This window comes from Mustela lutreola, chromosome 10 (assembly GCF_030435805.1).
Source record: "Mustela lutreola isolate mMusLut2 chromosome 10, mMusLut2.pri, whole genome shotgun sequence".
NCBI lineage: Eukaryota > Metazoa > Chordata > Mammalia > Carnivora > Mustelidae > Mustela > Mustela lutreola.
Genome location: NC_081299.1, coordinates 51,039,022 through 51,051,883, shown reverse-complemented (window position 1 = coordinate 51,051,883; position 12,862 = coordinate 51,039,022). Strand labels below are relative to the sequence as shown.

The following is a 12,862-nucleotide window of genomic DNA, read 5'->3' as shown; positions in this document are numbered from 1 at the left end:
GTCTATCATTTTAATGTCTATAAATTATAGAAATGAGGAGTGCCTGGGTGAGTCAGTCGGTTAAGCAGCCAACTCTTGATATTGGTCATGATCTTAGGGCTATGAGATCAAGCCCCATGTTGGTGGGGGTCTTCACTCAGCAGGGACTTTGCTCAAGATTCTCTTTCCTCTCTCTCCCCCTTTGCTCCTACCCTTGCTCACTCTTTCTCTTAAATAAACAAATAAAATATTTTTAAAATATAAATAAATAAATTTCAAAAATGAGTATCAAGACAAAGATTGTGCAAATTTTGGTAAAATAGTCTAATGAAATACTACATAGTAACTAACGTGACATTTTAGTTTCTTGTCTGACATAGAAATATGCTTATGATATTGATGAATCTTAAAAGGTAAGTTATAAACCAGTATGTATAGCTTTTTATTGTACATATGTATATATACACATATAAAGTGTGGAAAGATTCATCTTAAAATGTTAGTAATTCTTATCTCTGGTGGTAGAGTTCAGGTAGTTTTTATTCTCTTTCTTTTTTTTAAAGTAGCTTTGCGCAGTGGCAGTATCGTAGCCAATGAGGTTTATCCGAGGCGCGATTATTGTTAATTGAAAACTTTTTTTTAAAGTATATGTACAGGGGCGCCAGGGTAGCTCAGTGTCCAACTCCTGATTTCGGCTCAGGTCATGATCTAAAGGTCATGGGATTGAACCCATTGGGCTCCATGCTCAGTGCAGAGTCTGCTTGAGGTTCTCTTTCTCCCTACTCCTTTCCCCTCCCCTGGCTCACACTCTCTAAAATAAAATCAATATATCTTTTTTTAAAAGTCCCTGTATATTCTGATTATTCTACAACAAATTTGTTTCAACTATTTGTTTTTAATGCCTTAAATGTCTCCTTAATTGACTCCAGAGTTTCTGGGTTTTATTTAAAGTTTACCTCTGGGTTCCAGTTTATTTGCAAAGCAGAGGAGATTGACACACTTTTAACCAGTTAAATAATTAAGTCCTATCCTGCTCAGATTACAAATTCCTCCTCTTTCTCCAACTCCCTTTCCAGAGCTCTAATAATTGCATTTGTGCAATGTAACAGCTATACAAATGTACATATACTGCAGGCACAATAAAAGTTGTTAAGTAGATGGTTATTCTCTCAGTAATAACCTAGGAGAGAGATGTTGTATAGCCAAAGGTATATGTTTAATAAAATGGGGCCAGAGAGATTTTAAACTTCTACCAAAACACATTGAAAGAGCTCAGTTATTAAAGCTTACAAATGTTTCCCAGTGCCTGGCTGATCTAATGCTTTGGCAAATATTGAAAGTGACCTATGTCCCCAGGGAGAAATATTTTATGCCTAATAATTTGATGTCCCAGATTTTCCAGAAAAGACCTGATTTTTTCCTTTCTTTTGTTTTCCACAACAAAGGTCATTCCTTTATTGGATTTTAAATTTTATGTCTCTGCAAGATTTTTCCTATAAGTGAATTCATGCACTTAAATTAAAAAAATATTTTGCTAGTTTACAAATCCCAATTATTAATTTTTTAAAAATTACCAAAGCATCAGAGTTTGAACAATTGAATCGAACAATTACCTCTGGCAGGGTAATGTGGTATTGATGACCCCAGCAGGATTGAGGAGAGATATGAATATTGTGGATATTAAAAATCTAATTTGAGGGGCACCTGGGTGGCTCAGTTTGTTGTGTGACTATCTTGGGCTCAGGTCATGATCCAAGACTGCCAGGATCGAGTCCGGCATCAGGCTCCCAGCTCCTTTGGGAGTCTGCTTCTCCCTCTGACATTCTCCTCTCTCATATTCTCTCTCCCTCATTCTCTCTCAAATAAATAAATAAAATCTTTTTTTTTTTTTTAATCTAATTTGGTGTTCATATGTTGGCAACCACAAGAAACTACCACCTGAATTCCCAGGCAACCTGCACCATAACTATTTCTGCCCTGAATTCTAATGCCAGATGTAAAACTAACTAGCTGTATAAAAGAGGTTCAATCAGTATTTTGTTGCTTGCATATCCTTATCTCTCAAGTAGGATTTAAAAAAATGAACTATCAGCCCTGTTGGGTTGTTTTGAGGATTAAATTAAATACTCAAAGCAAATATTGATCTGAAAAACATTGTTTTTACGAAGGAGTCCTTTGTTAAAATCTTACTATGGAAGTTAAGAAATAAAACACAGAGAAGTCAAATTGCCCTGGTTGAAGATGATATGAAGGGCAGAAGCCCATCATACAAATTTAAAATGTTACTGTTGCTCTTTCTCATGTTTATTAGGGAAATAAATACAAGAACAAGTTTAAAAAAAAAGAATAAGAATCACTAACAATTCCACTGCATAGAGAATTATGGGTAGACTATATTTTTCCAAACCCTAAAGATTATCTTCAAACAAACTTGAGCAAGTGACTGGTTGAAGAGAGTGAAGTCTTTCCCATGGTTCCATGGGGCTGGCCTCAGTGAGATTCTAGGCCAAGGAATCTCTCAGTGAGATTCCTTCTAAGGAAGGCAGATTTCATCAAGTCCAGGAGGCAATGAAACACATGGCCAGAAAGAGGAGACAAAGGCCAGAAGCTGCTAGAGAAGGAATCTGAATAAAGAGCCAGACTGAAGGAAACCTAGAGAGCCCGGATAATAGTTACAAACACGACTAGAGTTCTTTTAACGTGTTTTTCATTGGCTAGCAGCTATAACTTCTTAGTTCAGTCAGACTAGTGTGCAGAGTCAGTGGTACCAATGGAATTAAACTTAAGAATGTGGCCATTTGTTAAACTTACAAAACTGTCACTGAATTTTTAGTTAAAAAGATTGCTATAGGGGCACCTGGGTAGCTCAGTCTGTTGAGCATGGAACTCTTGTTTTCTGCTCAGGTCATGATCTCAGGGTCATGAGATTGAGCACCAGGTTGGGCTCTGTGCTGAGCCTGGAGCCTGCTTAAGATTCTCTCTCTTCCTCTCTCCCTTTCTTCTCCCCCAAAATGTTCATGTGCACTCTCTCTATATATTAAAAAAAGAAAAGAAAAGAAACCCACCATGTTAATTTGAATGTACTTTGAATTATAAGGGCAAAAGAAAGATAATTTTTGTACATTTTATTTATTTATTTGACAGAGAGAGACACAGCAAGAGACGAACACAAGCAGAGGGAATGAGAGAGGGAGAAGCAGGCTTCCTGCTGAGTAGGGAGCTGAGGTTACTCGGGGCTCCATCCTAGGACCCTGGGGTCATGACCTGAGCCGAAGACAGACACCTAATGACTGAGCCACCCAGGTGCCTCTGTACATTTTTTTTTCCCATGTAATTGGGATAGTTTTCAAAATTCTGCAAATAAATGGTAATTGTAAATTAAGGCATTAAGAATTTATTGGAAAAAAAAAGAAAAAGGAATTTATTGATAAATAATGTATATATCCCCATTCCAAGAAATACAACAAGTGAATAAGGTTAAAATAAATTCTTTAAAGTTAAAAAAAAAAAAAGAATATGATTAGGGTGAAAATTTCCAAATACCCCTACATTCTCCTACTTTCTTATGACTCCAGGGCAGGAGAAGGAATATAACTTGAAAGAAAGAAATATGGTAATGCTCAAATAAATTAAGGTTTTCCCATACTAGTTAGTTATAAACATTACTATTATTTGATCTTGTTTCCCTTTTTTACCAACTCTATAAAGAGATATTCAAATATTAAAGCTATATATGATTCTGATTATCAGGTTAAAACATTTGTCTAGAAACTTTCAACTTATGCATGTAAAGGTTCAAAACCTTTCAGAAATATTTGATGATTATTCCACATCTTTCATTACCCTCCTGCACATCTTTAACCATTCTTTCCTACAGAAGTCCCTGATATATGCAGATTGGGCTAAATGTTCAATCTGTGCTCCAAGCCCCTCTATGTATACTTCCATCATTTCTACTTACCACCTGTGTTGAAATTATCTATTTATAATCTGTCTCTTTGGCTGAACTGTAAGCTTGTATGGAAATCCTCCATAAGCCCCAGAGGGCATTGAGTACCCTTATTATAAGGGTCCACAATTCCCCCTTGTTTTTCTTCTTTTTTTTAAAGAAATACTAGTACCTCATAAATGTTTCATAATTTTTTAAGATTTATTTTAAAGTGGAGCGGGGCAGAGGAAGAAGGAAAGTCTTTATTTATTTTTAAGATTTTATGTATTTATCTGTCAGAGGGAGAGAGAAAGAAAATGACAGACAGAGGGAGAAGCAGGCCCTCTACTAAGGAAGGAGCCTGATTTGTGACTTGATCCCAGGACTCTGAGATCAGGACCTGACCTAAAGGGTATAAGGCAGATACCCTGCCACCCAGGAACCATATGGTTGAGAGAGTCTTTTTTTTTTTTTAATATTTATTTATTTGACAGAGAGAGGGATCACAAGTAGGCAGAGAGGCAGGCAGAGAGAGGGGGTAAAGCAGGCTCTCCACCGAGCGGGGAGCCCGATATGGGGCCCAATCCCAGGACCCTGAAATCATGACCTGAGCCGAAGGCAGAGGCTTAACCCACCACCTGGTTGAGAGAGCCTTTTTTTTTTTTTTAAGATTTATTTATTTATTTGACAGACAGAGATCATAAGTAGGCAGAGAGGCAGGCAGAGAGAGAAGAGGAAGCAGGCTTCCTGCTGAGCAGAGAGCCCGATGTGGGGCTCAATCCCAGGACCCTGGGATCATGACCTGAGCTGAAAGCAGAGGCTTTAACCCACTGAGCCACCCAGGCGCCCCTGGTTGAGAGAGTCTTAAGCCAACTTCATGCTGAGTGCAGAGCCCAATGCGGGGATTGATCTCATGACCCTAAGATCACAACCTGAGCCAAAACCAAGAGTCAGCCACTTAACCGACTGCACCACCCAGGCAACCCCCTCTGGGTTTTCTTTGTAACACTGAAGGGTGTGATTATTTTTGTAACGGTGGTGGTAATTATCACTCTCCAGTACACTATACCATTATGGTTGAAGCTTTCCCTCACACACCACTATCACTTTCCTCACTGCATTCTCTCTATTTTCAAAATAGAATTCTATTTTCAAGCTTTGTGCAGTGGCAGTATCATAGCCAATGAGGTTTATCTGAGGCGCGATTATTGCTAATTGAAAAAGATTATTTGAAAAAAACAAAAAGAAGACAATTAGGTGCCTCTTACTTCTTTATTTACAACAATAATTTATCAGGGCACCTAGATGGCTCAGTCAGTTAAGCTTCCGTCTGCCTTTGGCTCACTCAAGTCATGATCCCAGGGTCCTGGGGTGGAGCCTGGCAACAGGCTCCCTGCTCAGCAGGGAGTCTGCTTCTCCTTCTGCTCCTCCCCCTATTTATGCTCTCTTTCTCTCTCAAATAAATAAATAAAAAATAAAATAAAAACTAAAACAATAGCTTATTTTTGTACAGAGCTTTAAAAATCAAATACTATTATAATACAATGAAGTAAAGCACTACATTGTTTCTCCTCCACTACTCTCAATTCCCACTTTTAAAACATTTTTTCCATTATGTTAGCTGAATATTTTTCTGGTACTTGTTTTCATCTTCTTAAATAACATCCATGATTGTATTTCCTTTCTTCTACAATTTTTTCTTTTGGAATTAATAATTATCTTTACTGTTTGCTCAGTTTTCTATGTTCCTATAACTAACTCATCCTCAAAAATTCCTCCAGAATTATAAATTTCCTCTCATAATTTTCAAATACATCAGGTTTTTTTTTTTTTTTTTTTTATTTATCTCGTGGCAACATCCCTTGTGAAGCCTTCTGCTCTCCAGTCCCAACAGGAATAGATTTTTCCCTACCAGTATTCAAATATGGCTCTGAGATCTCCAGCCCTGTGCTGAGGATTCTTTCTCCTTCCTATGTTGGATCTCCTATTTTCTAGGTGTCATATCTTTCTTCCTTATTTTGCTCTCTTGTTTTGTGGAACACATTCTGCAGTATACATGTTAGATACAATCTTTAAAAACGTGGACATCTACAAATGTCTTTATTCTATCCTCACTCTTGAATGAAAGTTTGGTTGAGTATAGAATGGTAGGTTGAAACTATTTTCCTTGGAATTCTGAAGACATTGATTAGTTGTCTTCTGTTTGCTGGAAAGAGACAATTCCTTTCTAATTCTAGCTCTGTTTGTGGCCTCCCTTTTCGCTCTTTGAAAATGGTTAGGAACTTTTTTTTGTCTCTTGTAAATAAAAATTCATATGAGATGCCTTGGTGTGGGTCTTTCTAAATCTATTGTGCTTAGCATTTAATGAGTGCTCCTACTCTGGAAACTCATGTCTTTCAATTGTGGGAATTGCTCTTAATTACTACTTTGATCATCTCCCCTCTGTTTTCTCTATCCTTCCTTTCTGAAACTTTTATTATTTAGATGTTGAATTGTCTTTAATTTTCTTCTCTTTTCTATTTCCCATTCTTTTTTATTTTTTGATTCTACTTTCTCAGAGATTTCCTTCAATTTTATCTTCAAATTCTCGAGCCTTTGGGATTCCACAGCCATGAATCAGTTTGTTGTTATTAACTTTACCTCTGCAAGTTCAGATTTTAACTTTCTTTAGATTGGAATATTCATTCTCACTTGTTCATCTACTTGTTCATCACTTGTTCATCTACTTCCATGCTTCAAATTTTGTTATATTTTCTCCTTTCCCACTCTCTTAACTCTTCTTGTTTATGTCTTCATAAGGATTTCAAGAGAAACCTGTGGTGAACACATGTGTTCATTCTATCATGAATAATAAGGACCTTTTTTCTTGTTCACTAAAATAGCCATGCTTCTTCTTAAGGCAACAGTTCTGAGTTACAAGGAAAAGATCAAGTACAAGAAAGTATAGAAAAGAAAAAAACCCCACAGATACGAATATTTCAAGATATTACCTTATAACATTTCCAAGAGTGCTGGAGCTAGCTTATACTAGCTCAAAAGAATAATGGTTTTATTTTTTAAAATGCTGTGAGCCAGTTGTTAAATACCATTTTTAAAAAAAAGATTTTATTTATTTATTTGAGAGAGAGAGAGTGAGAAAACATGAAAGGGGAGGAAGGTCAGAGCAGGGAGCCTGAGTGAGACGTGATCCTTCGGACTCCAGAATCATGACCCAAGCCAAAGGCAATAGCTTAACCACTGAACCACCCAGGTACCCCTTAAATACCATTATTAAAAATTAAATTAAAGGAGTGTCTGTGAGGCTCAATGGGTAAAACGTCTGCTTTTGGCTTGGGTCATGACCTCAGGGTTCTGGGATCAAGCCCCATGTTGGATTCCCTGCTCAGTGGTGAGTCTCCTTCTCCCTCTTCCTCCTCCTGTTTGTGCTCTCTCTCTCTCAAATAAACAAATAAAGTCCTTTTTAAAATTTTTAAAAAATAAAAATAAATAAATTTATAATTCTTATTGTATCTTATAACTTACAATGAAATGAATTATATCAAAAATAGATCATAAATTAACTTATTTTAGTGAATTTTACTATTATTTATGTTTTTGAAGTTATTTACATCTATCTTTTTTATATGGTGGAAATAATATATAATCTCTTTCCAACCGCATATTTAGGAAAATCATATTAAAAGCGAAAGTGGCAATACTGGCAGTATTTTTATCACAGAAATAAGAAAATGCTACAATAAGGGTTAATACTGTGCTTTTCCTTCTCTCTAGGCTTAAGAAAGTGATAAAGAGGGGTGCCAGGGTGGCTTAGTTGGTTAACTGTCCAAATCTTGGTTTAAACTCAGGTCATGGTCTCAAGGTTGTAAGATTGAGATCAGCATTAGGCTCTGCACTGGGCATGGAGCCTGCTTAGGATTCTCTCTCTCTCTCTCTCCCTCTCATGCTCTCTCTTTCTAATATATATATATATGAAGAAAATGATAAAGAAGTATATTAATAGTATAAACAAATTAAAATGGGGCACCTGGGTGGCTCAGTTGGTTAAGTGTGTGCCTTTGGTCCTGGAATTGAACCCCAAGTCGGGCTCTCTGCTCACTGGGGAGTCTACTCTTCTCTCTTCCTCTGCACCTTCCCAGGCTTTGTGCTCTGCTCACTCTCGCTCACTCTTTCTCTCAAATAAATAAATAAATAAAATCTTTTTTAAAAATAAAAATTAAAATTAAAAGTGTGTTTTGTCTGTAGGAGTTAGGTTGTCAATAGCACAAAAAAATGAGTATATATTCTTTCAGTATTTGAAAACGATTATCTCATTCAAAAAGAAATCACTCAGTCATTGACAAACAAGTGACATTCTTCTCCTTTGTTCCACTTCACCTTAATCTTTAACTTAAAATATTGACCAATATTCAGGAGTAACCACACTCATTTGTCAATTACAGCCATAGGTCTGCCATGGATTCAAAAGTTCTGCAAAAATCAACAAAATCATTTAGTGAGAACTGACTGGCTGTAATGACTTCACAATAAAGTGTATATTATTATCTATAAATCCTGGCTACACATTCTTTATCTTAATAAAATTTAATACATGCACACTTTTAAAATTTATTTTGTAGTGAGCTAGTTCTTTTTTTTTTTTTTTTTAAGATTTTATTTATTTATTTGACAGGCAGAGATCACAAGTAGGCAGAGAGGCAGGCAGAGAGAGAGGAAGAAGCAGGCTCCCTGCTGAGCAGAGAGCCCAATGTGGGGCTCAATCCCAGGACCCTGGGATCATGACCTGAGCCAAAGGCAGCGGCTTTAACCCCCTGAGCCACCTAGGCGCCCCAGTAGTGAGCTAGTTCTTAAACATGTATTAATACATCACTGTCTATAACTTTCTCTATATTATAAATTCCTTCAATGCAGTAACTCTTTTTGTTTGATTCCTCAGGCCTTACAAGGTTTCTATTATGTATTAGGTACTCCATAAACATTTATTGAATGAGTGGAGAAAAGCTCAAGATTCTTGCCTTATTCGTTTTTATATCCAAGAACTAGCACAGTGCCTGACACAGCTCAAGTCCTGAAAAAAAAAAAAAAAAGTTGTTGACCTGAACTGAACTTGAGCCATACTCCCCTAATTCTGAAAACAATCCCATGGCAATCAAACATACCAAGAAAAGAGTGAGATGGTTTATTTTTTCAGGCACAAGGCTTGTTTTCATAGTTGCTTTGTAAGTTAAGTCACTAGCTGCAGTAAGTCCAGGATGAAAGCCAGATATCCTGATTCCTGAAACAGTGCCCTATTCATTAGTTCCCCTGTTTCTCAGGGGCACCAGTATTTTCTGACACTAATGTTGGGCAGGAGAGCTGGTTACTGGCTTTGTGGCTACAAGATTTTTACTTAAGATAAGTGACAATAAACAGAGTCACAAGGAATCAGATAAAGATGTCTACCATTTAATAGAGTACACACTATGCTCACTATAAAACTCTGCTTTAAACTCAGTAGCTGGTTTCTCTCAAAAAAACTGTTAAGGTAGGAACTCTCCTTAAATTACAGATGAAGACATTGAGTTTCAGAGAGGTTTGTGGACTTGCCTAAAGCTCAGAGCCGCTTAGCAGGGATACTGGTTTCAAAACAGTTTCGTCTTTTTATTTTTCTTTTTTTAAGACTAATTTATTTTAGAGAGAGGAGGGGAGGGGCAGAGGGAGAGTCTTAAGCAGAGCACAGAGCCCAAAATGGGGTTCAATCTCATGACCCTGAGATCACTACCTGAGCCAAGACCAAGAGTCTGACGTTTAACCGACTGAGCCATCCAGACAAATCCCTGTACATTTTAATTGGACAATGTGTGTTTTTTTAAGGTTTTATTTATTTATTTGACAGAGAGAAATCACAAGTAGATGGAGAGGCAGGCAGAGAGAGAGAGAGGGAAGCAGGCTCCCTGCCGAGCAGAGAGCCCGATGCAGGACTCGATCCCAGGACCCTGGGATCATGACCTGAGCCGAAGGCAGTGGCTTAACCCACTGAGCCACCCAGGCGCCCCCTGGACAATGTTTCTCAACCATCAACTGTTTGTACACCATTGCTCATGTACCACTTTCAGGATTCACATGACAATTGTGTTATCATTTATTTCATATTTTTCTTGGAGCTTTTTTTGTTTAGCCTAATTTGAAATAATAATATCCATGAAATGATAGGTTAATACATTGTCATACTTTCTTAATACATATTAAGGGAACAATTTTTATAATAAAAAATTTGCCAGCTTACCAGCTACAATGACCTTGGGTACTGTCAGAGACAGATACTTCCCTGAGGCAAACATTGCTTTTTACAATGCTGCAGATTTAACTTGTTCTGCAGTAGGAGCAAGGGTGATGGTCATATTTTTTTTGTTTGCTTTCTGTTTCCATCTTGAAATAAAAAGAAATAAATCAATCTGTTTTACTGGAAGAGGGGAGGCTGACTCATACTTCCTTGAGCAATTTCCCATTGCACAAAACAAGCTTTACAAAAGCTTATTCCAGGGTCACTGAAACCTTCCAGGCAACTGAATTGGAATGAAACTTGGCTAAGATTACTAAATATCACCAGTGTTAGACAATTGAAGGGTTTTGTAGCAAAAACAGAATTCAAGAAAAATAAAACCAAATTGTTGGAAAGCACCTACAGTGACAGTCACACAGAATTCAAAAATCTAAGAAAAGCTTCTTGGCATTTTGCTGCCCCAGCTGGAGTTGATAGAATTGTTTCTATTCTTTCCTCTAAGTAAGTTGGAGGAGGAAGTTGTTGGATTGTCTTTCTTTGCTTTTGAGTGGGAGGACTAACTAATACAGCATTATCAGAGATAATGGCAGAAGGAAAAAGGGGGGAAATATTTGAACTGCTGAAAAACTAAATTCATATCTTTGTAGAAGAACCCAGATTTGGCGAAGTAGACAATTTGTAATGCTGTCCAATGCATTTCAGAGAAAAAAAAAATTAAAGGAGCATCAGAAATTAGAACAGCCAAGACCACAGTGATAAATAGTACAGTTTTTTTTTTTAATTTGTGAAATATAAATGTCTACTTTTGGTTCAGTTTTAATCTATCCCTTTTATAGTGCCAGCAAGTCCCTCCACAATATGGTTTTTACCACAATATTCAGTCTTCTCCTTATCTCAAAATACTACACCAGAACAGAGGCCCCAGGGTCACTGACATGAGGGTTTCACTTACTGCTGGACTTTAAGTAGACCAGAACTTACAAATCGTAATACTGTGTCCCTTTTATGTCTTTTTTTTTTCTCCTTTTATTTCCTTTTTATTCTTGAAAAGAAAATCTCCTGTAGAATTTAGAGCTAAGAAGAGTGCTGTTTTGTTTTTGTTTTGTTTTGTTTTGTGAAAACAGAATCTTTCACGATAGTGAGAACTTCATGATGAAGTGTTTACATCTTGCCCTGATGGTGTGGCTAGCAACCTAAATGACAAATTAAATAATTAATAATTAAATAATTATTAAATTATTATTACTAACTTTATTAAATTAAATAATTATTTACATTAAATTATTTAAATTTAATTTATTTAAATTGCTATAGAATCTTCACAAAAGAATGAGAATCTTCACAAAAGAATCTTCCTTGCTTCCTCGGGAAGAGTCTGAGGGTTGGAGAGGGGAGGGTAGCCAGGACTTTGTGTTCTATTTGGTAGAGTCTAGGCTTCCCTCACCTAGTTAAGAAAACATTGTTTTTGGAGACTTGCTGAGTTGGCCTAAAAGACGAGAACTTCCGGTATTAAGAGAGAAGGGACTGGAGCAGAGATGGATTATATCCAGAGTGGGCAGTTAGGCTGTGCTAGGTCCTCTAGCTGTGGGCCTCCTCATTCTGCTTTCTCACAGTGGCCTGGACGCGGCAGGAATGTTGTTGAGCGTGGCTTTCTGTGTATCTGGGGACTGAGCACTAAGCTGTAATCTTCCCTGTAGTGAAAATTCCAGCTGCCAAATTCGGCAGAGGGAGTAGATGCTATCTTCAGCAGAGGCAACCACCCTTGAATGGAGTGTAAGAAGGGACAATGTGTGTTTCAGCAGCAAATCAGTGGACTGAGAACTCTCTATAACTCTCTCCTCCACATCAGTTTTCGTAAGTTACATAAGCCTTAGGTTCTTTTATAATGAATGAGGTAGGGCCTTCTAAAAATAACTATGATTGAATTACCAACCCTGATAGATAAGAGCCCAAAGGATTTTATTTAATTGAGAAAAATAATGAAATGTGGTATTTCTTACACTGTAGTTTTATAAGTTATATATTGCTGTGTAACAATATTACCACAAACTGAGTAACTTAAAATATCAGTCACTTGTTAAAGGGCTAAAACATTATTCATTTATAGAGACGCCTGGGAGGCTCAGTCAGTTAAGTGTCTGACTTTTGATTTCGGCTCGGGTCAATCTCAAGCCTCACTTGAGATTCTCTCTCTCCTTTTCCCCGTGCCCCTCCCCGTGCTCTCTACTCTCTCTCAATCTCTAAATAAAATCTTTTTAAAAATTACTCATTTATTAGGTCATAGCTTCTCTTGGTCATGAATCTGGGATGGCTTAGCTCAGTCCTCTGCTTCAGGGTCTCTCACAAGGCTGCCATCAGGTCTAATCAGGGTTGGGCTGGTCTCTCATCTAGGGTTTGACTGGGGAAGGATCTACTAAAGTTCGCATCATTGTTAGCAGCATTCAACACCTTGTCATCTATTGGACTGAGGGCCTCAGCCCCTGTGCAGTTGAGGAGAAGCTGTCCTCAGTTCCTTGTTGCATGGGCCTTTCCATAGGTGACTTACTTCATCAAAGCCAGTAAGTCAGAGAGTCCATAGAGAAAATCCGCTAGCAAGATCAAAGTTACTGTCTTCTGTAATGCAATGACAGAGGTTACTAACATTGCATCACCTTTGACATATTCTATTGGTTAGAAGCAAGTCACAGGCCCTGCCT

General features: G+C 37.4%; 2 non-coding genes across 2 annotated transcripts; both read left to right on the top strand.

The window, feature by feature from the left end:
- Window positions 1-543: 543 nt before the first annotated feature.
- Window positions 544-683, top strand: LOC131810752 (U4 spliceosomal RNA). Its single transcript, XR_009345713.1, has one exon. It is a non-coding gene; the product is annotated as a U4 spliceosomal RNA (small nuclear RNA).
- Window positions 684-5,061: 4,378 nt separating this feature from the next.
- Window positions 5,062-5,200, top strand: LOC131810600 (U4 spliceosomal RNA). The gene has a single exon (XR_009345609.1). It is a non-coding gene; the product is annotated as a U4 spliceosomal RNA (small nuclear RNA).
- Window positions 5,201-12,862: the final 7,662 nt, after the last annotated feature.